This window comes from Lithobates pipiens, unplaced genomic scaffold (assembly GCF_037356315.1).
Source record: "Lithobates pipiens isolate NorthernLeopardFrog02 unplaced genomic scaffold, aLitPip1_a1.2 Scaffold_8, whole genome shotgun sequence".
Classification (NCBI taxonomy): Eukaryota; Metazoa; Chordata; class Amphibia; order Anura; family Ranidae; genus Lithobates; species Lithobates pipiens.
In genome coordinates, this window is record NW_027507903.1 from 532,890,660 (window position 1) to 532,914,674 (window position 24,015).

The window sequence follows — 24,015 nt, forward strand, 5'->3', positions numbered from 1 at the left end:
ACACCTCTTTTCATCAAGTAGAAGGCGCACATTTTCTTTATCTGTTCTGGTCCACAATTTAAAGAATGTGGTCAGTGTAACAGAAAGACAGCTCATTCAAGCACCCTTGAGGAAAGAACCTTGAGTTTCTTTGGGCGCTTATTGCCCTGTTGTAAAGTTCTCAGGCCATAGGGTGCAAGTGCAGATTACATTTTCCATGAATAAAGGCAAAAAGCAAGAAACTGCATGCTGCAGGTGAGGCTCGAACGCACAACCTCGGCATTGCTCAACAGATACTGCCATATAAGTACCGCGCGCTGACCGATTGCGCCACTGGAGCACAGAAGCCATCACGGAAATCCATCACCCATGTCTCCTTGGTTTCAAATAGGCCTTCAAGTGATTCGAAACCTAAAATCGTGCTTATCCCAGACAAAAGAGAATATTTTTTCTCTCATAGCAAGAAATGGTAGCATATAAGTACTCCTAGAAAAAAAAAAACACCGCCAAATCCACTTGACTGGAGCTCAAGGACAGTATTTAAAAAATAAAAGTAGAACTTTTTTGAAAGAAAAAATGATATTGCAACTGCTATCGTGACGTGTTAGGGATATATTCATGCATGTTTGAAAAGTTACTAAATATCCACTGTAAAGCAAGAAGTGGCAGGTAATACCAAGTACCTTTGGATCAAGGTCCGTTTGTGGGTAAACCCAGATAAAACACAAGAGTTGTTAATACATTTGAAATGCCACTATCCAGCAACTGTGTTGAGCATTTTGATGCTCTATTTTTCAGAAAATCTGCCGATCCACGTCAGATTCTATTTCTGACTGCTTGCGGCAAGAAGACTTCTGAATGTGTCCCAAAGCAGTGGCTATCAGTGTGAATCTCAACAAATGCAACAACACCATGTCATATGAAGCAAAGGAAGCACACCTCTAAGGAGCGATTCTGATTGCTATTCGTATACATGTTGATACATCAGGAAAAACATTTATGAAACTGGCACAACAAGGACATAAAATGCCTTCCTGCAAATTAAGCTTACCAACGATACTTGTCAGGGTGGCTTTTTTGCTTGAAGATTTTAGGCCACCGGATTTGCATGCCACAATGGGATGTCTGGAGAATGTCGGAGAAAATGCAAAGCTCTTTCCTAATAAAAGCAGCGTTTCCTTTGTGGGGAGTTGAACATATTGTTTGGCAGAAACATTGCAGGAGATTTGGTTTTGGACAAGAGGACTTGTAGCCATCTTGCAGAAGTTTCCATTCAGTTGATAGCATGCTGCTGAACTAATCTGAGTTCTACTAGGAGAAGGCATGCATATTAATTAAGGCAACAGGAAAGGGAACTCCTAAAGGTTTTATTCTAAAGCCTTGCTTTAGATGTGACTTGAAAGAGTCAAGCAAGATCTCAAACACCCCAGATGGGACTCGAACCCACAATCCCTGGCTTAGGAGGCCAGTGCCTTATCCATTAGGCCACTGGGGCTTTCGCGAGATGACAGCAAAGACTTTTTTTTCTTTCAGAAGGCATCCGTTCTCTTACTTTACAAGGTAAGGGTGGCAAAATCTTTGTTTTTATTTTCCCTTGTAAACTTGCTACAGAATTGCAAGCGGTTTGAGCTACAAAGTCAGAAGAATGAGTTTTCTGAAAGAGAAAAGCCATGTCGCAGCTCTCCACACCTCTTTTCATCAAGTAGAAGGCGCACATTTTCTTTATCTGTTCTGGTCCACAATTTAAAGAATGTGGTCAGTGTAACAGAAAGACAGCTCATTCAAGCACCCTTGAGGAAAGAACCTTGAGTTTCTTTGGGCGCTTATTGCCCTGTTGTAAAGTTCTCAGGCCATAGGGTGCAAGTGCAGATTACATTTTCCATGAATAAAGGCAAAAAGCAAGAAACTGCATGCTCCAGGTGAGGCTCGAACTCACAACCTCGGCATTGCTCAACAGATACTGCCATATAAGTACCGCGCGCTGACCGATTGCGCCACTGGAGCACAGAAGCCATCACGGAAATCCATCACCCATGTCTCCTTGGTTTCAAATAGGCCTTCAAGTGATCCGAAACCTAAAATCGTGCTTATCCCAGACAAAAGAGAATATTTTTTCTCTCATAGCAAGAAATGGTAGCATATAAGTACTCCTAGAAAAAAAAAACACCGCCAAATCCACTTGACTGGAGCTCAAGGACAGTATTTAAAAAATAAAAGTAGAACTTTTTTGAAAGAAAAAATGATATTGCAACTGCTATCGTGACGTGTTAGGGATATATTCATGCATGTTTGAAAAGTTACTAAATATCCACTGTAAAGCAAGAAGTGGCAGGTAATACCAAGTACCTTTGGATCAAGGTCCGTTTGTGGGTAAACCCAGATAAAACACAAGAGTTGTTAATACATTTGAAATGCCACTATCCAGCAACTGTGTTGAGCATTTTGATGCTCTATTTTTCAGAAAATCTGCCGATCCACGTCAGATTCTATTTCTGACTGCTTGCGGCAAGAAGACTTCTGAATGTGTCCCAAAGCAGTGGCTATCAGTGTGAATCTCAACAAATGCAACAACACCATGTCATATGAAGCAAAGGAAGCACACCTCTAAGGAGCGATTCTGATTGCTATTCGTATACATGTTGATACATCAGGAAAAACATTTATGAAACTGGCACAACAAGGACATAAAATGCCTTCCTGCAAATTAAGCTTACCAACGATACTTGTCAGGGTGGCTTTTTTGCTTGAAGATTTTAGGCCACCGGATTTGCATGCCACAATGGGATGTCTGGAGAATGTCGGAGAAAATGCAAAGCTCTTTCCTAATAAAAGCAGCGTTTCCTTTGTGGGGAGTTGAACATATTGTTTGGCAGAAACATTGCAGGAGATTTGGTTTTGGACAAGAGGACTTGTAGCCATCTTGCAGAAGTTTCCATTCAGTTGATAGCATGCTGCTGAACTAATCTGAGTTCTACTAGGAGAAGGCATGCATATTAATTAAGGCAACAGGAAAGGGAACTCCTAAAGGTTTTATTCTAAAGCCTTGCTTTAGATGTGACTTGAAAGAGTCAAGCAAGATCTCAAACACCCCAGATGGGACTCGAACCCACAATCCCTGGCTTAGGAGGCCAGTGCCTTATCCATTAGGCCACTGGGGCTTTCGCGAGATGACAGCAAAGACTTTTTTTTCTTTCAGAAGGCATCCGTTCTCTTACTTTACAAGGTAAGGGTGGCAAAATCTTTGTTTTTATTTTCCCTTGTAAACTTGCTACAGAATTGCAAGCGGTTTGAGCTACAAAGTCAGAAGAATGAGTTTTCTGAAAGAGAAAAGCCATGTCGCAGCTCTCCACACCTCTTTTCATCAAGTAGAAGGCGCACATTTTCTTTATCTGTTCTGGTCCACAATTTAAAGAATGTGGTCAGTGTAACAGAAAGACAGCTCATTCAAGCACCCTTGAGGAAAGAACCTTGAGTTTCTTTGGGCGCTTATTGCCCTGTTGTAAAGTTCTCAGGCCATAGGGTGCAAGTGCAGATTACATTTTCCATGAATAAAGGCAAAAAGCAAGAAACTGCATGCTCCAGGTGAGGCTCGAACTCACAACCTCGGCATTGCTCAACAGATACTGCCATATAAGTACCGCGCGCTGACCGATTGCGCCACTGGAGCACAGAAGCCATCACGGAAATCCATCACCCATGTCTCCTTGGTTTCAAATAGGCCTTCAAGTGATCCGAAACCTAAAATCGTGCTTATCCCAGACAAAAGAGAATATTTTTTCTCTCATAGCAAGAAATGGTAGCATATAAGTACTCCTAGAAAAAAAAAAACACCGCCAAATCCACTTGACTGGAGCTCAAGGACAGTATTTAAAAAATAAAAGTAGAACTTTTTTGAAAGAAAAAATGATATTGCAACTGCTATCGTGACGTGTTAGGGATATATTCATGCATGTTTGAAAAGTTACTAAATATCCACTGTAAAGCAAGAAGTGGCAGGTAATACCAAGTACCTTTGGATCAAGGTCCGTTTGTGGGTAAACCCAGATAAAACACAAGAGTTGTTAATACATTTGAAATGCCACTATCCAGCAACTGTGTTGAGCATTTTGATGCTCTATTTTTCAGAAAATCTGCCGATCCACGTCAGATTCTATTTCTGACTGCTTGCGGCAAGAAGACTTCTGAATGTGTCCCAAAGCAGTGGCTATCAGTGTGAATCTCAACAAATGCAACAACACCATGTCATATGAAGCAAAGGAAGCACACCTCTAAGGAGCGATTCTGATTGCTATTCGTATACATGTTGATACATCAGGAAAAACATTTCTGAAACTGGCACAACAAGGACATAAAATGCCTTCCTGCAAATTAAGCTTACCAACGATACTTGTCAGGGTGGCTTTTTTGCTTGAAGATTTTAGGCCACCGGATTTGCATGCCACAATGGGATGTCTGGAGAATGTCGGAGAAAATGCAAAGCTCTTTCCTAATAAAAGCAGCGTTTCCTTTGTGGGGAGTTGAACATATTGTTTGGCAGAAACATTGCAGGAGATTTGGTTTTGGACAAGAGGACTTGTAGCCATCTTGCAGAAGTTTCCATTCAGTTGATAGCATGCTGCTGAACTAATCTGAGTTCTACTAGGAGAAGGCACGCATATTAATTAAGGCAACAGGAAAGGGAACTCCTAAAGGTTTTATTCTAAAGCCTTGCTTTAGATGTGACTTGAAAGAGTCAAGCAAGATCTCAAACACCCCAGATGGGACTCGAACCCACAATCCCTGGCTTAGGAGGCCAGTGCCTTATCCATTAGGCCACTGGGGCTTTCGCTAGATGACAGCAAAGACTTTTTTTTTCTTTCAGAAGGCATCCGTTCTCTTACTTTACAAGGTAAGGGTGGCAAAATCTTTGTTTTTATTTTCCCTTGTAAACTTGCTACAGAATTGCAAGCGGTTTGAGCTACAAAGTCAGAAGAATGAGTTTTCTGAAAGAGAAAAGCCATGTCGCAGCTCTCCACACCTCTTTTCATCAAGTAGAAGGCGCACATTTTCTTTATCTGTTCTGGTCCACAATTTAAAGAATGTGGTCAGTGTAACAGAAAGACAGCTCATTCAAGCACCCTTGAGGAAAGAACCTTGAGTTTCTTTGGGCGCTTATTGCCCTGTTGTAAAGTTCTCAGGCCATAGGGTGCAAGTGCAGATTACATTTTCCATGAATAAAGGCAAAAAGCAAGAAACTGCATGCTCCAGGTGAGGCTCGAACTCACAACCTCGGCATTGCTCAACAGATACTGCCATATAAGTACCGCGCGCTGACCGATTGCGCCACTGGAGGACAGAAGCCATCACGGAAATCCATCACCCATGTCTCCTTGGTTTCAAATAGGCCTTCAAGTGATCCGAAACCTAAAATCGTGCTTATCCCAGACAAAAGAGAATATTTTTTCTCTCATAGCAAGAAATGGTAGCATATAAGTACTCCTAGAAAAAAAAAAACACCGCCAAATCCACTTGACTGGAGCTCAAGGACAGTATTTAAAAAATAAAAGTAGAACTTTTTTGAAAGAAAAAATGATATTGCAACTGCTATCGTGACGTGTTAGGGATATATTCATGCATGTTTGAAAAGTTACTAAATATCCACTGTAAAGCAAGAAGTGGCAGGTAATACCAAGTACCTTTGGATCAAGGTCCGTTTGTGGGTAAACCCAGATAAAACACAAGAGTTGTTAATACATTTGAAATGCCACTATCCAGCAACTGTGTTGAGCATTTTGATGCTCTATTTTTCAGAAAATCTGCCGATCCACGTCAGATTCTATTTCTGACTGCTTGCGGCAAGAAGACTTCTGAATGTGTCCCAAAGCAGTGGCTATCAGTGTGAATCTCAACAAATGCAACAACACCATGTCATATGAAGCAAAGGAAGCACACCTCTAAGGAGCGATTCTGATTGCTATTCGTATACATGTTGATACATCAGGAAAAACATTTCTGAAACTGGCACAACAAGGACATAAAATGCCTTCCTGCAAATTAAGCTTACCAACGATACTTGTCAGGGTGGCTTTTTTGCTTGAAGATTTTAGGCCACCGGATTTGCATGCCACAATGGGATGTCTGGAGAATGTCGGAGAAAATGCAAAGCTCTTTCCTAATAAAAGCAGCGTTTCCTTTGTGGGGAGTTGAACATATTGTTTGGCAGAAACATTGCAGGAGATTTGGTTTTGGACAAGAGGACTTGTAGCCATCTTGCAGAAGTTTCCATTCAGTTGATAGCATGCTGCTGAACTAATCTGAGTTCTACTAGGAGAAGACACGCATATTAATTAAGGCAACAGGAAAGGGAACTCCTAAAGGTTTTATTCTAAAGCCTTGCTTTAGATGTGACTTGAAAGAGTCAAGCAAGATCTCAAACACCCCAGATGGGACTCGAACCCACAATCCCTGGCTTAGGAGGCCAGTGCCTTATCCATTAGGCCACTGGGGCTTTCGCTAGATGACAGCAAAGACTTTTTTTTTCTTTCAGAAGGCATCCGTTCTCTTACTTTACAAGGTAAGGGTGGCAAAATCTTTGTTTTTATTTTCCCTTGTAAACTAGCTACAGAATTGCAAGCGGTTTGAGCTACAAAGTCAGAAGAATGAGTTTTCTGAAAGAGAAAAGCCATGTCGCAGCTCTCCACACCTCTTTTCATCAAGTAGAAGGCGCACATTTTCTTTATCTGTTCTGGTCCACAATTTAAAGAATGTGGTCAGTGTAACAGAAAGACAGCTCATTCAAGCACCCTTGAGGAAAGAACCTTGAGTTTCTTTGGGCGCTTATTGCCCTGTTGTAAAGTTCTCAGGCCATAGGGTGCAAGTGCAGATTACATTTTCCATGAATAAAGGCAAAAAGCAAGAAACTGCATGCTGCAGGTGAGGCTCGAACGCACAACCTCGGCATTGCTCAACAGATACTGCCATATAAGTACCGCGCGCTGACCGATTGCGCCACTGGAGCACAGAAGCCATCACGGAAATCCATCACCCATGTCTCCTTGGTTTCAAATAGGCCTTCAAGTGATCCGAAACCTAAAATCGTGCTTATCCCAGACAAAAGAGAATATTTTTTCTCTCATAGCAAGAAATGGTAGCATATAAGTACTCCTAGAAAAAAAAAAAACACCGCCAAATCCACTTGACTGGAGCTCAAGGACAGTATTTAAAAAATAAAAGTAGAACTTTTTTGAAAGAAAAAATGATATTGCAACTGCTATCGTGACGTGTTAGGGATATATTCATGCATGTTTGAAAAGTTACTAAATATCCACTGTAAAGCAAGAAGTGGCAGGTAATACCAAGTACCTTTGGATCAAGGTCCGTTTGTGGGTAAACCCAGATAAAACACAAGAGTTGTTAATACATTTGAAATGCCACTATCCAGCAACTGTGTTGAGCATTTTGATGCTCTATTTTTCAGAAAATCTGCCGATCCACGTCAGATTCTATTTCTGACTGCTTGCGGCAAGAAGACTTCTGAATGTGTCCCAAAGCAGTGGCTATCAGTGTGAATCTCAACAAATGCAACAACACCATGTCATATGAAGCAAAGGAAGCACACCTCTAAGGAGCGATTCTGATTGCTATTCGTATACATGTTGATACATCAGGAAAAACATTTCTGAAACTGGCACAACAAGGACATAAAATGCCTTCCTGCAAATTAAGCTTACCAACGATACTTGTCAGGGTGGCTTTTTTGCTTGAAGATTTTAGGCCACCGGATTTGCATGCCACAATGGGATGTCTGGAGAATGTCGGAGAAAATGCAAAGCTCTTTCCTAATAAAAGCAGCGTTTCCTTTGTGGGGAGTTGAACATATTGTTTGGCAGAAACATTGCAGGAGATTTGGTTTTGGACAAGAGGACTTGTAGCCATCTTGCAGAAGTTTCCATTCAGTTGATAGCATGCTGCTGAACTAATCTGAGTTCTACTAGGAGAAGGCATGCATATTAATTAAGGCAACAGGAAAGGGAACTCCTAAAGGTTTTATTCTAAAGCCTTGCTTTAGATGTGACTTGAAAGAGTCAAGCAAGATCTCAAACACCCCAGATGGGACTCGAACCCACAATCCCTGGCTTAGGAGGCCAGTGCCTTATCAATTAGGCCACTGGGGCTTTCGCGAGATGACAGCAAAGACTTTTTTTTCTTTCAGAAGGCATCCGTTCTCTTTCTTTACAAGGTAAGGGTGGCAAAATCTTTGTTTTTATTTTCCCTTGTAAACTTGCTACAGAATTGCAAGCGGTTTGAGCTACAAAGTCAGAAGAATGAGTTTTCTGAAAGAGAAAAGCCATGTCGCAGCTCTCCACACCTCTTTTCATCAAGTAGAAGGCGCACATTTTCTTTATCTGTTCTGGTCCACAATTTAAAGAATGTGGTCAGTGTAACAGAAAGACAGCTCATTCAAGCACCCTTGAGGAAAGAACCTTGAGTTTCTTTGGGCGCTTATTGCCCTGTTGTAAAGTTCTCAGGCCATAGGGTGCAAGTGCAGATTACATTTTCCATGAATAAAGGCAAAAAGCAAGAAACTGCATGCTCCAGGTGAGGCTCGAACTCACAACCTCGGCATTGCTCAACAGATACTGCCATATAAGTACCGCGCGCTGACCGATTGCGCCACTGGAGGACAGAAGCCATCACGGAAATCCATCACCCATGTCTCCTTGGTTTCAAATAGGCCTTCAAGTGATCCGAAACCTAAAATCGTGCTTATCCCAGACAAAAGAGAATATTTTTTCTCTCATAGCAAGAAATGATAGCATATAAGTACTCCTAGAAAAAAAAAAACACCGCCAAATCCACTTGACTGGAGCTCAAGGACAGTATTTAAAAAATAAAAGTAGAACTTTTTTGAAAGAAAAAATGATATTGCAACTGCTATCGTGACGTGTTAGGGATATATTCATGCATGTTTGAAAAGTTACTAAATATCCACTGTAAAGCAAGAAGTGGCAGGTAATACCAAGTACCTTTGGATCAAGGTCCGTTTGTGGGTAAACCCAGATAAAACACAAGAGTTGTTAATACATTTGAAATGCCACTATCCAGCAACTGTGTTGAGCATTTTGATGCTCTATTTTTCAGAAAATCTGCCGATCCACGTCAGATTCTATTTCTGACTGCTTGCGGCAAGAAGACTTCTGAATATGTCCCAAAGCAGTGGCTATCAGTGTGAATCTCAACAAATGCAACAACACCATGTCATATGAAGCAAAGGAAGCACACCTCTAAGGAGCGATTCTGATTGCTATTCGTATACATGTTGATACATCAGGAAAAACATTTCTGAAACTGGCACAACAAGGACATAAAATGCCTTCCTGCAAATTAAGCTTACCAACGATACTTGTCAGGGTGGCTTTTTTGCTTGAAGATTTTAGGCCACCGGATTTGCATGCCACAATGGGATGTCTGGAGAATGTCGGAGAAAATGCAAAGCTCTTTCCTAATAAAAGCAGCGTTTCCTTTGTGGGGAGTTGAACATATTGTTTGGCAGAAACATTGCAGGAGATTTGGTTTTGGACAAGAGGACTTGTAGCCATCTTGCAGAAGTTTCCATTCAGTTGATAGCATGCTGCTGAACTAATCTGAGTTCTACTAGGAGAAGGCACGCATATTAATTAAGGCAACAGGAAAGGGAACTCCTAAAGGTTTTATTCTAAAGCCTTGCTTTAGATGTGACTTGAAAGAGTCAAGCAAGATCTCAAACACCCCAGATGGGACTCGAACCCACAATCCCTGGCTTAGGAGGCCAGTGCCTTATCCATTAGGCCACTGGGGCTTTCGCTAGATGACAGCAAAGACTTTTTTTTTCTTTCAGAAGGCATCCGTTCTCTTACTTTACAAGGTAAGGGTGGCAAAATCTTTGTTTTTATTTTCCCTTGTAAACTAGCTACAGAATTGCAAGCGGTTTGAGCTACAAAGTCAGAAGAATGAGTTTTCTGAAAGAGAAAAGCCATGTCGCAGCTCTCCACACCTCTTTTCATCAAGTAGAAGGCGCACATTTTCTTTATCTGTTCTGGTCCACAATTTAAAGAATGTGGTCAGTGTAACAGAAAGACAGCTCATTCAAGCACCCTTGAGGAAAGAACCTTGAGTTTCTTTGGGCGCTTATTGCCCTGTTGTAAAGTTCTCAGGCCATAGGGTGCAAGTGCAGATTACATTTTCCATGAATAAAGGCAAAAAGCAAGAAACTGCATGCTGCAGGTGAGGCTCGAACGCACAACCTCGGCATTGCTCAACAGATACTGCCATATAAGTACCGCGCGCTGACCGATTGCGCCACTGGAGCACAGAAGCCATCACGGAAATCCATCACCCATGTCTCCTTGGTTTCAAATAGGCCTTCAAGTGATCCGAAACCTAAAATCGTGCTTATCCCAGACAAAAGAGAATATTTTTTCTCTCATAGCAAGAAATGGTAGCATATAAGTACTCCTAGAAAAAAAAAAAACACCGCCAAATCCACTTGACTGGAGCTCAAGGACAGTATTTAAAAAATAAAAGTAGAACTTTTTTGAAAGAAAAAATGATATTGCAACTGCTATCGTGACGTGTTAGGGATATATTCATGCATGTTTGAAAAGTTACTAAATATCCACTGTAAAGCAAGAAGTGGCAGGTAATACCAAGTACCTTTGGATCAAGGTCCGTTTGTGGGTAAACCCAGATAAAACACAAGAGTTGTTAATACATTTGAAATGCCACTATCCAGCAACTGTGTTGAGCATTTTGATGCTCTATTTTTCAGAAAATCTGCCGATCCACGTCAGATTCTATTTCTGACTGCTTGCGGCAAGAAGACTTCTGAATGTGTCCCAAAGCAGTGGCTATCAGTGTGAATCTCAACAAATGCAACAACACCATGTCATATGAAGCAAAGGAAGCACACCTCTAAGGAGCGATTCTGATTGCTATTCGTATACATGTTGATACATCAGGAAAAACATTTCTGAAACTGGCACAACAAGGACATAAAATGCCTTCCTGCAAATTAAGCTTACCAACGATACTTGTCAGGGTGGCTTTTTTGCTTGAAGATTTTAGGCCACCGGATTTGCATGCCACAATGGGATGTCTGGAGAATGTCGGAGAAAATGCAAAGCTCTTTCCTAATAAAAGCAGCGTTTCCTTTGTGGGGAGTTGAACATATTGTTTGGCAGAAACATTGCAGGAGATTTGGTTTTGGACAAGAGGACTTGTAGCCATCTTGCAGAAGTTTCCATTCAGTTGATAGCATGCTGCTGAACTAATCTGAGTTCTACTAGGAGAAGGCATGCATATTAATTAAGGCAACAGGAAAGGGAACTCCTAAAGGTTTTATTCTAAAGCCTTGCTTTAGATGTGACTTGAAAGAGTCAAGCAAGATCTCAAACACCCCAGATGGGACTCGAACCCACAATCCCTGGCTTAGGAGGCCAGTGCCTTATCAATTAGGCCACTGGGGCTTTCGCGAGATGACAGCAAAGACTTTTTTTTCTTTCAGAAGGCATCCGTTCTCTTACTTTACAAGGTAAGGGTGGCAAAATCTTTGTTTTTATTTTCCCTTGTAAACTTGCTACAGAATTGCAAGCGGTTTGAGCTACAAAGTCAGAAGAATGAGTTTTCTGAAAGAGAAAAGCCATGTCGCAGCTCTCCACACCTCTTTTCATCAAGTAGAAGGCGCACATTTTCTTTATCTGTTCTGGTCCACAATTTAAAGAATGTGGTCAGTGTAACAGAAAGACAGCTCATTCAAGCACCCTTGAGGAAAGAACCTTGAGTTTCTTTGGGCGCTTATTGCCCTGTTGTAAAGTTCTCAGGCCATAGGGTGCAAGTGCAGATTACATTTTCCATGAATAAAGGCAAAAAGCAAGAAACTGCATGCTCCAGGTGAGGCTCGAACTCACAACCTCGGCATTGCTCAACAGATACTGCCATATAAGTACCGCGCGCTGACCGATTGCGCCACTGGAGCACAGAAGCCATCACGGAAATCCATCACCCATGTCTCCTTGGTTTCAAATAGGCCTTCAAGTGATCCGAAACCTAAAATCGTGCTTATCCCAGACAAAAGAGAATATTTTTTCTCTCATAGCAAGAAATGGTAGCATATAAGTACTCCTAGAAAAAAAAAAAAACACCGCCAAATCCACTTGACTGGAGCTCAAGGACAGTATTTAAAAAATAAAAGTAGAACTTTTTTGAAAGAAAAAATGATATTGCAACTGCTATCGTGACGTGTTAGGGATATATTCATGCATGTTTGAAAAGTTACTAAATATCCACTGTAAAGCAAGAAGTGGCAGGTAATACCAAGTACCTTTGGATCAAGGTCCGTTTGTGGGTAAACCCAGATAAAACACAAGAGTTGTTAATACATTTGAAATGCCACTATCCAGCAACTGTGTTGAGCATTTTGATGCTCTATTTTTCAGAAAATCTGCCGATCCACGTCAGATTCTATTTCTGACTGCTTGCGGCAAGAAGACTTCTGAATGTGTCCCAAAGCAGTGGCTATCAGTGTGAATCTCAACAAATGCAACAACACCATGTCATATGAAGCAAAGGAAGCACACCTCTAAGGAGCGATTCTGATTGCTATTCGTATACATGTTGATACATCAGGAAAAACATTTCTGAAACTGGCACAACAAGGACATAAAATGCCTTCCTGCAAATTAAGCTTACCAACGATACTTGTCAGGGTGGCTTTTTTGCTTGAAGATTTTAGGCCACCGGATTTGCATGCCACAATGGGATGTCTGGAGAATGTCGGAGAAAATGCAAAGCTCTTTCCTAATAAAAGCAGCGTTTCCTTTGTGGGGAGTTGAACATATTGTTTGGCAGAAACATTGCAGGAGATTTGGTTTTGGACAAGAGGACTTGTAGCCATCTTGCAGAAGTTTCCATTCAGTTGATAGCATGCTGCTGAACTAATCTGAGTTCTACTAGGAGAAGGCATGCATATTAATTAAGGCAACAGGAAAGGGAAGTCCTAAAGGTTTTATTCTAAAGCCTTGCTTTAGATGTGACTTGAAAGAGTCAAGCAAGATCTCAAACACCCCAGATGGGACTCGAACCCACAGTCCCTGGCTTAGGAGGCCAGTGCCTTATCCATTAGGCCACTGGGGCTTTCGCTAGATGACAGCAAAGACTTTTTTTTTCTTTCAGAAGGCATCCGTTCTCTTACTTTACAAGGTAAGGGTGGCAAAATCTTTGTTTTTATTTTCCCTTGTAAACTTGCTACAGAATTGCAAGCGGTTTGAGCTACAAAGTCAGAAGAATGAGTTTTCTGAAAGAGAAAAGCCATGTCGCAACTCTCCACACCTCTTTTCATCAAGTAGAAGGCGCACATTTTCTTTATCTGTTCTGGTCCACAATTTAAAGAATGTGGTCAGTGTAACAGAAAGACAGCTCATTCAAGCACCCTTGAGGAAAGAACCTTGAGTTTCTTTGGGCGCTTATTGCCCTGTTGTAAAGTTCTCAGGCCATAGGGTGCAAGTGCAGATTACATTTTCCATGAATAAAGGCAAAAAGCAAGAAACTGCATGCTCCAGGTGAGGCTCAAACTCACAACCTCGGCATTGCTCAACAGATACTGCCATATAAGTACCGCGCGCTGACCGATTGCGCCACTGGAGCACAGAAGCCATCACGGAAATCCATCACCCATGTCTCCTTGGTTTCAAATAGGCCTTCAAGTGATCCGAAACCTAAAATCGTGCTTATCCCAGACAAAAGAGAATATTTTTTCTCTCATAGCAAGAAATGGTAGCATATAAGTACTCCTAGAAAAAAAAAAAAACACCGCCAAATCCACTTGACTGGAGCTCAAGGACAGTATTTAAAAAATAAAAGTAGAACTTTTTTGAAAGAAAAAATGATATTGCAACTGCTATCGTGACGTGTTAGGGATATATTCATGCATGTTTGAAAAGTTACTAAATATCCACTGTAAAGCAAGAAGTGGCAGGTAATACCAAGTACCTTTGGATCAAGGTCCGTTTGTGGGTAAACCCAGATAAAACACAAGAGTTGTTAATACATTTGAAATGCCACTATCCAGCAACTGTGTTGAGCATTTTGATGCTCTATTTTTCAGAAAATCTGCCGATCCACGTCAGATTCTATTTCTGACTGCTTGCGGCAAGAAGACTTCTGAATGTGTCCCAAAGCAGTGGCTATCAGTGTGAATCTCAACAAATGCAACAACACCATGTCATATGAAGCAAAGGAAGCACACCTCTAAGGAGCGATTCTGATTGCTATTCGTATACATGTTGATACATCAGGAAAAACATTTCTGAAACTGGCACAACAAGGACATAAAATGCCTTCCTGCAAATTAAGCTTACCAACGATACTTGTCAGGGTGGCTTTTTTGCTTGAAGATTTTAGGCCACCGGATTTGCATGCCACAATGGGATGTCTGGAGAATGTCGGAGAAAATGCAAAGCTCTTTCCTAATAAAAGCAGCGTTTCCTTTGTGGGGAGTTGAACATATTGTTTGGCAGAAACATTGCAGGAGATTTGGTTTTGGACAAGAGGACTTGTAGCCATCTTGCAGAAGTTTCCATTCAGTTGATAGCATGCTGCTGAACTAATCTGAGTTCTACTAGGAGAAGGCATGCATATTAATTAAGGCAACAGGAAAGGGAACTCCTAAAGGTTTTATTCTAAAGCCTTGCTTTAGATGTGACTTGAAAGAGTCAAGCAAGATCTCAAACACCCCAGATGGGACTCGAACCCACAATCCCTGGCTTAGGAGGCCAGTGCCTTATCAATTAGGCCACTGGGGCTTTCGCGAGATGACAGCAAAGACTTTTTTTTCTTTCAGAAGGCATCCGTTCTCTTACTTTACAAGGTAAGGGTGGCAAAATCTTTGTTTTTATTTTCCCTTGTAAACTTGCTACAGAATTGCAAGCGGTTTGAGCTACAAAGTCAGAAGAATGAGTTTTCTGAAAGAGAAAAGCCATGTCGCAGCTCTCCACACCTCTTTTCATCAAGTAGAAGGCGCACATTTTCTTTATCTGTTCTGGTCCACAATTTAAAGAATGTGGTCAGTGTAACAGAAAGACAGCTCATTCAAGCACCCTTGAGGAAAGAACCTTGAGTTTCTTTGGGCGCTTATTGCCCTGTTGTAAAGTTCTCAGGCCATAGGGTGCAAGTGCAGATTACATTTTCCATGAATAAAGGCAAAAAGCAAGAAACTGCATGCTCCAGGTGAGGCTCGAACTCACAACCTCGGCATTGCTCAACAGATACTGCCATATAAGTACCGCGCGCTGACCGATTGCGCCACTGGAGGACAGAAGCCATCACGGAAATCCATCACCCATGTCTCCTTGGTTTCAAATAGGCCTTCAAGTGATCCGAAACCTAAAATCGTGCTTATCCCAGACAAAAGAGAATATTTTTTCTCTCATAGCAAGAAATGGTAGCATATAAGTACTCCTAGAAAAAAAAAAACACCGCCAAATCCACTTGACTGGAGCTCAAGGACAGTATTTAAAAAATAAAAGTAGAACTTTTTTGAAAGAAAAAATGATATTGCAACTGCTATCGTGACGTGTTAGGGATATATTCATGCATGTTTGAAAAGTTACTAAATATCCACTGTAAAGCAAGAAGTGGCAGGTAATACCAAGTACCTTTGGATCAAGGTCCGTTTGTGGGTAAACCCAGATAAAACACAAGAGTTGTTAATACATTTGAAATGCCACTATCCAGCAACTGTGTTGAGCATTTTGATGCTCTATTTTTCAGAAAATCTGCCGATCCACGTCAGATTCTATTTCTGACTGCTTGCGGCAAGAAGACTTCTGAATGTGTCCCAAAGCAGTGGCTATCAGTGTGAATCTCAACAAATGCAACAACACCATGTCATATGAAGCAAAGGAAGCACACCTCTAAGGAGCGATTCTGATTGCTATTCGTATACATGTTGATACATCAGGAAAAACATTTCTGAAACTGGCACAACAAGGACATAAAATGCCTTCCTGCAAATTAAGCTTACCAACGATACTTGTCAGGGTGGCTTTTTTGCTTGAAGATTTTAGGCCACCGGATTTGCATGCCACAATGGGATGTCTGGAGAATGTCGGAGAAAATGCAAAGCTCTTTCCTAATAAAAGCAGCGTTTCCTTTGTGGGGAGTTGAACATATTGTTTGGCAGAAACATTGCAGGAGATTTGGTTTTGGACAAGAGGACTTGTAGCCATCTTGCAGAAGTTTCCATTCAGTTGATAGCATGCTGCTGAACTAATCTGAGTTCTACTAGGAGAAGACACGCATATTAATTAAGGCAACAGGAAAGGGAACTCCTAAAGGTTTTATTCTAAAGCCTTGCTTTAGATGTGACTTGAAAGAGTCAAGCAAGATCTCAAACACCCCAGATGGGACTCGAACCCACAATCCCTGGCTTAGGAGGCCAGTGCCTTATCCATTAGGCCACTGGGGCTTTCGCTAGATGACAGCAAAGACTTTTTTTTTCTTTCAGAAGGCATCCGTTCTCTTACTTTACAAGGTAAGGGTGGCAAAATCTTTGTTTTTATTTTCCCTTGTAAACTAGCTACAGAATTGCAAGCGGTTTGAGCTACAAAGTCAGAAGAATGAGTTTTCTGAAAGAGAAAAGCCATGTCGCAGCTCTCCACACCTCTTTTCATCAAGTAGAAGGCGCACATTTTCTTTATCTGTTCTGGTCCACAATTTAAAGAATGTGGTCAGTGTAACAGAAAGACAGCTCATTCAAGCACCCTTGAGGAAAGAACCTTGAGTTTCTTTGGGCGCTTATTGCCCTGTTGTAAAGTTCTCAGGCCATAGGGTGCAAGTGCAGATTACATTTTCCATGAATAAAGGCAAAAAGCAAGAAACTGCATGCTGCAGGTGAGGCTCGAACGCACAACCTCGGCATTGCTCAACAGATACTGCCATATAAGTACCGCGCGCTGACCGATTGCGCCACTGGAGCACAGAAGCCATCACGGAAATCCATCACCCATGTCTCCTTGGTTTCAAATAGGCCTTCAAGTGATCCGAAACCTAAAATCGTGCTTATCCCAGACAAAAGAGAATATTTTTTCTCTCATAGCAAGAAATGGTAGCATATAAGTACTCCTAGAAAAAAAAAAAACACCGCCAAATCCACTTGACTGGAGCTCAAGGACAGTATTTAAAAAATAAAAGTAGAACTTTTTTGAAAGAAAAAATGATATTGCAACTGCTATCGTGACGTGTTAGGGATATATTCATGCATGTTTGAAAAGTTACTAAATATCCACTGTAAAGCAAGAAGTGGCAGGTAATACCAAGTACCTTTGGATCAAGGTCCGTTTGTGGGTAAACCCAGATAAAACACAAGAGTTGTTAATACATTTGAAATGCCACTATCCAGCAACTGTGTTGAGCATTTTGATGCTCTATTTTTCAGAAAATCTGCCGATCCACGTCAGATTCTATTTCTGACTGCTTGCGGCAAGAAGACTTCTGAATGTGTCCCAAAGCAGTGGCTATCAGTGTGAATCTCAACAAATGCAACAACACCATGTCATATGAAGCAAAGGAAGCACACCTCTAAGGAGCGATTCTGATTGCTATTCGTATACATGTTGATACATCAGGAAAAACATTTCTGAAACTGGCACAACAAGGACATAAAATGCCTTCCTGCAAATTAAGCTTACCAACGATACTTGTCAGGGTGGCTTTTTTGCTTGAAGATTTTAGGCCACCGGATTTGCATGCCACAATGGGATGTCTGGAGAATGTCGGAGAAAATGCAAAGCTCTTTCCTAATAAAAGCAGCGTTTCCTTTGTGGGGAGTTGAACATATTGTTTGGCAGAAACATTGCAGGAGATTTGGTTTTGGACAAGAGGACTTGTAGCCATCTTGCAGAAGTTTCCATTCAGTTGATAGCATGCTGCTGAACTAATCTGAGTTCTACTAGGAGAAGGCATGCATATTAATTAAGGCAACAGGAAAGGGAACTCCTAAAGGTTTTATTCTAAAGCCTTGCTTTAGATGTGACTTGAAAGAGTCAAGCAAGATCTCAAACACCCCAGATGGGACTCGAACCCACAATCCCTGGCTTAGGAGGCCAGTGCCTTATCAATTAGGCCACTGGGGCTTTCGCGAGATGACAGCAAAGACTTTTTTTTCTTTCAGAAGGCATCCGTTCTCTTTCTTTACAAGGTAAGGGTGGCAAAATCTTTGTTTTTATTTTCCCTTGTAAACTTGCTACAGAATTGCAAGCGGTTTGAGCTACAAAGTCAGAAGAATGAGTTTTCTGAAAGAGAAAAGCCATGTCGCAGCTCTCCACACCTCTTTTCATCAAGTAGAAGGCGCACATTTTCTTTATCTGTTCTGGTCCACAATTTAAAGAATGTGGTCAGTGTAACAGAAAGACAGCTCATTCAAGCACCCTTGAGGAAAGAACCTTGAGTTTCTTTGGGCGCTTATTGCCCTGTTGTAAAGTTCTCAGGCCATAGGGTGCAAGTGCAGATTACATTTTCCATGAATAAAGGCAAAAAGCAAGAAACTGCATGCTCCAGGTGAGGCTCGAACTCACAACCTCGGCATTGCTCAACAGATACTGCCATATAAGTACCGCGCGCTGACCGATTGCGCCACTGGAGGACAGAAGCCATCACGGAAATCCATCACCCATGTCTCCTTGGTTTCAAATAGGCCTTCAAGTGATCCGAAACCTAAAATCGTGCTTATCCCAGACAAAAGAGAATATTTTTTCTCTCATAGCAAGAAATGATAGCATATAAGTACTCCTAGAAAAAAAAAAACACCGCCAAATCCACTTGACTGGAGCTCAAGGACAGTATTTAAAAAATAAAAGTAGAACTTTTTTGAAAGAAAAAATGATATTGCAACTGCTATCGTGACGTGTTAGGGATATATTCATGCATGTTTGAAAAGTTACTAAATATCCACTGTAAAGCAAGAAGTGGCAGGTAATACCAAGTACCTTTGGATCAAGGTCCGTTTGTGGGTAAACCCAGATAAAACACAAGAGTTGTTAATACATTTGAAATGCCACTATCCAGCAACTGTGTTGAGCATTTTGATGCTCTATTTTTCAGAAAATCTGCCGATCCACGTCAGATTCTATTTCTGACTGCTTGCGGCAAGAAGACTTCTGAATGTGTCCCAAAGCAGTGGCTATCAGTGTGAATCTCAACAAATGCAACAACACCATGTCATATGAAGCAAAGGAAGCACACCTCTAAGGAGCGATTCTGATTGCTATTCGTATACATGTTGATACATCAGGAAAAACATTTCTGAAACTGGCACAACAAGGACATAAAATGCCTTCCTGCAAATTAAGCTTACCAACGATACTTGTCAGGGTGGCTTTTTTGCTTGAAGATTTTAGGCCACCGGATTTGCATGCCACAATGGGATGTCTGGAGAATGTCGGAGAAAATGCAAAGCTCTTTCCTAATAAAAGCAGCGTTTCCTTTGTGGGGAGTTGAACATATTGTTTGGCAGAAACATTGCAGGAGATTTGGTTTTGGACAAGAGGACTTGTAGCCATCTTGCAGAAGTTTCCATTCAGTTGATAGCATGCTGCTGAACTAATCTGAGTTCTACTAGGAGAAGGCACGCATATTAATTAAGGCAACAGGAAAGGGAACTCCTAAAGGTTTTATTCTAAAGCCTTGCTTTAGATGTGACTTGAAAGAGTCAAGCAAGATCTCAAACACCCCAGATGGGACTCGAACCCACAATCCCTGGCTTAGGAGGCCAGTGCCTTATCCATTAGGCCACTGGGGCTTTCGCTAGATGACAGCAAAGACTTTTTTTTTCTTTCAGAAGGCATCCGTTCTCTTACTTTACAAGGTAAGGGTGGCAAAATCTTTGTTTTTATTTTCCCTTGTAAACTAGCTACAGAATTGCAAGCGGTTTGAGCTACAAAGTCAGAAGAATGAGTTTTCTGAAAGAGAAAAGCCATGTCGCAGCTCTCCACACCTCTTTTCATCAAGTAGAAGGCGCACATTTTCTTTATCTGTTCTGGTCCACAATTTAAAGAATGTGGTCAGTGTAACAGAAAGACAGCTCATTCAAGCACCCTTGAGGAAAGAACCTTGAGTTTCTTTGGGCGCTTATTGCCCTGTTGTAAAGTTCTCAGGCCATAGGGTGCAAGTGCAGATTACATTTTCCATGAATAAAGGCAAAAAGCAAGAAACTGCATGCTGCAGGTGAGGCTCGAACGCACAACCTCGGCATTGCTCAACAGATACTGCCATATAAGTACCGCGCGCTGACCGATTGCGCCACTGGAGCACAGAAGCCATCACGGAAATCCATCACCCATGTCTCCTTGGTTTCAAATAGGCCTTCAAGTGATCCGAAACCTAAAATCGTGCTTATCCCAGACAAAAGAGAATATTTTTTCTCTCATAGCAAGAAATGGTAGCATATAAGTACTCCTAGAAAAAAAAAAAACACCGCCAAATCCACTTGACTGGAGCTCAAGGACAGTATTTAAAAAATAAAAGTAGAACTTTTTTGAAAGAAAAAATGATATTGCAACTGCTATCGTGACGTGTTAGGGATATATTCATGCATGTTTGAAAAGTTACTAAATATCCACTGTAAAGCAAGAAGTGGCAGGTAATACCAAGTACCTTTGGATCAAGGTCCGTTTGTGGGTAAACCCAGATAAAACACAAGAGTTGTTAATACATTTGAAATGCCACTATCCAGCAACTGTGTTGAGCATTTTGATGCTCTATTTTTCAGAAAATCTGCCGATCCACGTCAGATTCTATTTCTGACTGCTTGCGGCAAGAAGACTTCTGAATGTGTCCCAAAGCAGTGGCTATCAGTGTGAATCTCAACAAATGCAACAACACCATGTCATATGAAGCAAAGGAAGCACACCTCTAAGGAGCGATTCTGATTGCTATTCGTATACATGTTGATACATCAGGAAAAACATTTCTGAAACTGGCACAACAAGGACATAAAATGCCTTCCTGCAAATTAAGCTTACCAACGATACTTGTCAGGGTGGCTTTTTTGCTTGAAGATTTTAGGCCACCGGATTTGCATGCCACAATGGGATGTCTGGAGAATGTCGGAGAAAATGCAAAGCTCTTTCCTAATAAAAGCAGCGTTTCCTTTGTGGGGAGTTGAACATATTGTTTGGCAGAAACATTGCAGGAGATTTGGTTTTGGACAAGAGGACTTGTAGCCATCTTGCAGAAGTTTCCATTCAGTTGATAGCATGCTGCTGAACTAATCTGAGTTCTACTAGGAGAAGGCATGCATATTAATTAAGGCAACAGGAAAGGGAACTCCTAAAGGTTTTATTCTAAAGCCTTGCTTTAGATGTGACTTGAAAGAGTCAAGCAAGATCTCAAACACCCCAGATGGGACTCGAACCCACAATCCCTGGCTTAGGAGGCCAGTGCCTTATCAATTAGGCCACTGGGGCTTTCGCGAGATGACAGCAAAGACTTTTTTTTCTTTCAGAAGGCATCCGTTCTCTTACTTTACAAGGTAAGGGTGGCAAAATCTTTGTTTTTATTTTCCCTTGTAAACTTGCTACAGAATTGCAAGCGGTTTGAGCTACAAAGTCAGAAGAATGAGTTTTCTGAAAGAGAAAAGCCATGTCGCAGCTCTCCACACCTCTTTTCATCAAGTAGAAGGCGCACATTTTCTTTATCTGTTCTGGTCCACAATTTAAAGAATGTGGTCAGTGTAACAGAAAGACAGCTCATTCAAGCACCCTTGAGGAAAGAACCTTGAGTTTCTTTGGGCGCTTATTGCCCTGTTGTAAAGTTCTCAGGCCATAGGGTGCAAGTGCAGATTACATTTTCCATGAATAAAGGCAAAAAGCAAGAAACTGCATGCTCCAGGTGAGGCTCGAACTCACAACCTCGGCATTGCTCAACAGATACTGCCATATAAGTACCGCGCGCTGACCGATTGCGCCACTGGAGCACAGAAGCCATCACGGAAATCCATCACCCATGTCTCCTTGGTTTCAAATAGGCCTTCAAGTGATCCGAAACCTAAAATCGTGCTTATCCCAGACAAAAGAGAATATTTTTTCTCTCATAGCAAGAAATGGTAGCATATAAGTACTCCTAGAAAAAAAAAAAAACACCGCCAAATCCACTTGACTGGAGCTCAAGGACAGTATTTAAAAAATAAAAGTAGAACTTTTTTGAAAGAAAAAATGATATTGCAACTGCTATCGTGACGTGTTAGGGATATATTCATGCATGTTTGAAAAGTTACTAAATATCCACTGTAAAGCAAGAAGTGGCAGGTAATACCAAGTACCTTTGGATCAAGGTCCGTTTGTGGGTAAACCCAGATAAAACACAAGAGTTGTTAATACATTTGAAATGCCACTATCCAGCAACTGTGTTGAGCATTTTGATGCTCTATTTTTCAGAAAATCTGCCGATCCACGTCAGATTCTATTTCTGACTGCTTGCGGCAAGAAGACTTCTGAATGTGTCCCAAAGCAGTGGCTATCAGTGTGAATCTCAACAAATGCAACAACACCATGTCATATGAAGCAAAGGAAGCACACCTCTAAGGAGCGATTCTGATTGCTATTCGTATACATGTTGATACATCAGGAAAAACATTTCTGAAACTGGCACAACAAGGACATAAAATGCCTTCCTGCAAATTAAGCTTACCAACGATACTTGTCAGGGTGGCTTTTTTGCTTGAAGATTTTAGGCCACCGGATTTGCATGCCACAATGGGATGTCTGGAGAATGTCGGAGAAAATGCAAAGCTCTTTCCTAATAAAAGCAGCGTTTCCTTTGTGGGGAGTTGAACATATTGTTTGGCAGAAACATTGCAGGAGATTTGGTTTTGGACAAGAGGACTTGTAGCCATCTTGCAGAAGTTTCCATTCAGTTGATAGCATGCTGCTGAACTAATCTGAGTTCTACTAGGAGAAGGCATGCATATTAATTAAGGCAACAGGAAAGGGAAGTCCTAAAGGTTTTACTCTAAAGCCTTGCTTTAGATGTGACTTGAAAGAGTCAAGCAAGATCTCAAACACCCCAGATGGGACTCGAACCCACAGTCCCTGGCTTAGGAGGCCAGTGCCTTATCCATTAGGCCACTGGGGCTTTCGCTAGATGACAGCAAAGACTTTTTTTTTCTTTCAGAAGGCATCCGTTCTCTTACTTTACAAGGTAAGGGTGGCAAAATCTTTGTTTTTATTTTCCCTTGTAAACTTGCTACAGAATTGCAAGCGGTTTGAGCTACAAAGTCAGAAGAATGAGTTTTCTGAAAGAGAAAAGCCATGTCGCAACTCTCCACACCTCTTTTCATCAAGTAGAAGGCGCACATTTTCTTTATCTGTTCTGGTCCACAATTTAAAGAATGTGGTCAGTGTAACAGAAAGACAGCTCATTCAAGCACCCTTGAGGAAAGAACCTTGAGTTTCTTTGGGCGCTTATTGCCCTGTTGTAAAGTTCTCAGGCCATAGGGTGCAAGTGCAGATTACATTTTCCATGAATAAAGGCAAAAAGCAAGAAACTGCATGCTCCAGGTGAGGCTCAAACTCACAACCTCGGCATTGCTCAACAGATACTGCCATATAAGTACCGCGCGCTGACCGATTGCGCCACTGGAGCACAGAAGCCATCACGGAAATCCATCACCCATGTCTCCTTGGTTTCAAATAGGCCTTCAAGTGATCCGAAACCTAAAATCGTGCTTATCCCAGACAAAAGAGAATATTTTTTCTCTCATAGCAAGAAATGGTAGCATATAAGTACTCCTAGAAAAAAAAAAAAACACCGCCAAATCCACTTGACTGGAGCTCAAGGACAGTATTTAAAAAATAAAAGTAGAACTTTTTTGAAAGAAAAAATGATATTGCAACTGCTATCGTGACGTGTTAGGGATATATTCATGCATGTTTGAAAAGTTACTAAATATCCACTGTAAAGCAAGAAGTGGCAGGTAATACCAAGTACCTTTGGATCAAGGTCCGTTTGTGGGTAAACCCAGATAAA

The 24,015-nt window shown here is 41.4% G+C and overlaps 18 non-coding genes across 18 annotated transcripts; all 18 read right to left on the reverse strand.

Moving 5' to 3' along the window:
* Window positions 1-1,401: 1,401 nt before the first annotated feature.
* On the reverse strand, window positions 1,402-1,474 carry TRNAR-CCU (transfer RNA arginine (anticodon CCU)). Its single transcript has one exon. It is a non-coding gene; the product is annotated as a tRNA-Arg (tRNA).
* Window positions 1,475-1,890: 416 nt separating this feature from the next.
* TRNAI-UAU (transfer RNA isoleucine (anticodon UAU)) lies at window positions 1,891-1,983 on the reverse strand. The gene is given in 2 exon segments: window positions 1,891-1,926; window positions 1,946-1,983. It is a non-coding gene; the product is annotated as a tRNA-Ile (tRNA).
* A 1,081-nt stretch (window positions 1,984-3,064) lies between these two features.
* On the reverse strand, window positions 3,065-3,137 carry TRNAR-CCU (transfer RNA arginine (anticodon CCU)). Its single transcript has one exon. It is a non-coding gene; the product is annotated as a tRNA-Arg (tRNA).
* Window positions 3,138-3,553: 416 nt separating this feature from the next.
* Window positions 3,554-3,646, reverse strand: TRNAI-UAU (transfer RNA isoleucine (anticodon UAU)). Its single transcript is given in 2 exon segments — window positions 3,554-3,589; window positions 3,609-3,646. It is a non-coding gene; the product is annotated as a tRNA-Ile (tRNA).
* A 1,082-nt stretch (window positions 3,647-4,728) lies between these two features.
* Window positions 4,729-4,801, reverse strand: TRNAR-CCU (transfer RNA arginine (anticodon CCU)). The gene has a single exon. It is a non-coding gene; the product is annotated as a tRNA-Arg (tRNA).
* Window positions 4,802-6,393: 1,592 nt separating this feature from the next.
* TRNAR-CCU (transfer RNA arginine (anticodon CCU)) lies at window positions 6,394-6,466 on the reverse strand. The gene has a single exon. It is a non-coding gene; the product is annotated as a tRNA-Arg (tRNA).
* A 1,593-nt stretch (window positions 6,467-8,059) lies between these two features.
* On the reverse strand, window positions 8,060-8,132 carry TRNAR-CCU (transfer RNA arginine (anticodon CCU)). Its single transcript has one exon. It is a non-coding gene; the product is annotated as a tRNA-Arg (tRNA).
* A 1,591-nt stretch (window positions 8,133-9,723) lies between these two features.
* TRNAR-CCU (transfer RNA arginine (anticodon CCU)) lies at window positions 9,724-9,796 on the reverse strand. The gene has a single exon. It is a non-coding gene; the product is annotated as a tRNA-Arg (tRNA).
* Window positions 9,797-11,389: 1,593 nt separating this feature from the next.
* TRNAR-CCU (transfer RNA arginine (anticodon CCU)) lies at window positions 11,390-11,462 on the reverse strand. The gene has a single exon. It is a non-coding gene; the product is annotated as a tRNA-Arg (tRNA).
* A 416-nt stretch (window positions 11,463-11,878) lies between these two features.
* Window positions 11,879-11,971, reverse strand: TRNAI-UAU (transfer RNA isoleucine (anticodon UAU)). Its single transcript is given in 2 exon segments — window positions 11,879-11,914; window positions 11,934-11,971. It is a non-coding gene; the product is annotated as a tRNA-Ile (tRNA).
* A 1,084-nt stretch (window positions 11,972-13,055) lies between these two features.
* On the reverse strand, window positions 13,056-13,128 carry TRNAR-CCU (transfer RNA arginine (anticodon CCU)). The gene has a single exon. It is a non-coding gene; the product is annotated as a tRNA-Arg (tRNA).
* Window positions 13,129-14,722: 1,594 nt separating this feature from the next.
* TRNAR-CCU (transfer RNA arginine (anticodon CCU)) lies at window positions 14,723-14,795 on the reverse strand. Its single transcript has one exon. It is a non-coding gene; the product is annotated as a tRNA-Arg (tRNA).
* A 1,591-nt stretch (window positions 14,796-16,386) lies between these two features.
* On the reverse strand, window positions 16,387-16,459 carry TRNAR-CCU (transfer RNA arginine (anticodon CCU)). Its single transcript has one exon. It is a non-coding gene; the product is annotated as a tRNA-Arg (tRNA).
* A 1,593-nt stretch (window positions 16,460-18,052) lies between these two features.
* On the reverse strand, window positions 18,053-18,125 carry TRNAR-CCU (transfer RNA arginine (anticodon CCU)). Its single transcript has one exon. It is a non-coding gene; the product is annotated as a tRNA-Arg (tRNA).
* A 1,591-nt stretch (window positions 18,126-19,716) lies between these two features.
* On the reverse strand, window positions 19,717-19,789 carry TRNAR-CCU (transfer RNA arginine (anticodon CCU)). Its single transcript has one exon. It is a non-coding gene; the product is annotated as a tRNA-Arg (tRNA).
* A 1,593-nt stretch (window positions 19,790-21,382) lies between these two features.
* Window positions 21,383-21,455, reverse strand: TRNAR-CCU (transfer RNA arginine (anticodon CCU)). The gene has a single exon. It is a non-coding gene; the product is annotated as a tRNA-Arg (tRNA).
* Window positions 21,456-21,871: 416 nt separating this feature from the next.
* TRNAI-UAU (transfer RNA isoleucine (anticodon UAU)) lies at window positions 21,872-21,964 on the reverse strand. The gene is given in 2 exon segments: window positions 21,872-21,907; window positions 21,927-21,964. It is a non-coding gene; the product is annotated as a tRNA-Ile (tRNA).
* Window positions 21,965-23,048: 1,084 nt separating this feature from the next.
* On the reverse strand, window positions 23,049-23,121 carry TRNAR-CCU (transfer RNA arginine (anticodon CCU)). The gene has a single exon. It is a non-coding gene; the product is annotated as a tRNA-Arg (tRNA).
* Window positions 23,122-24,015: the final 894 nt, after the last annotated feature.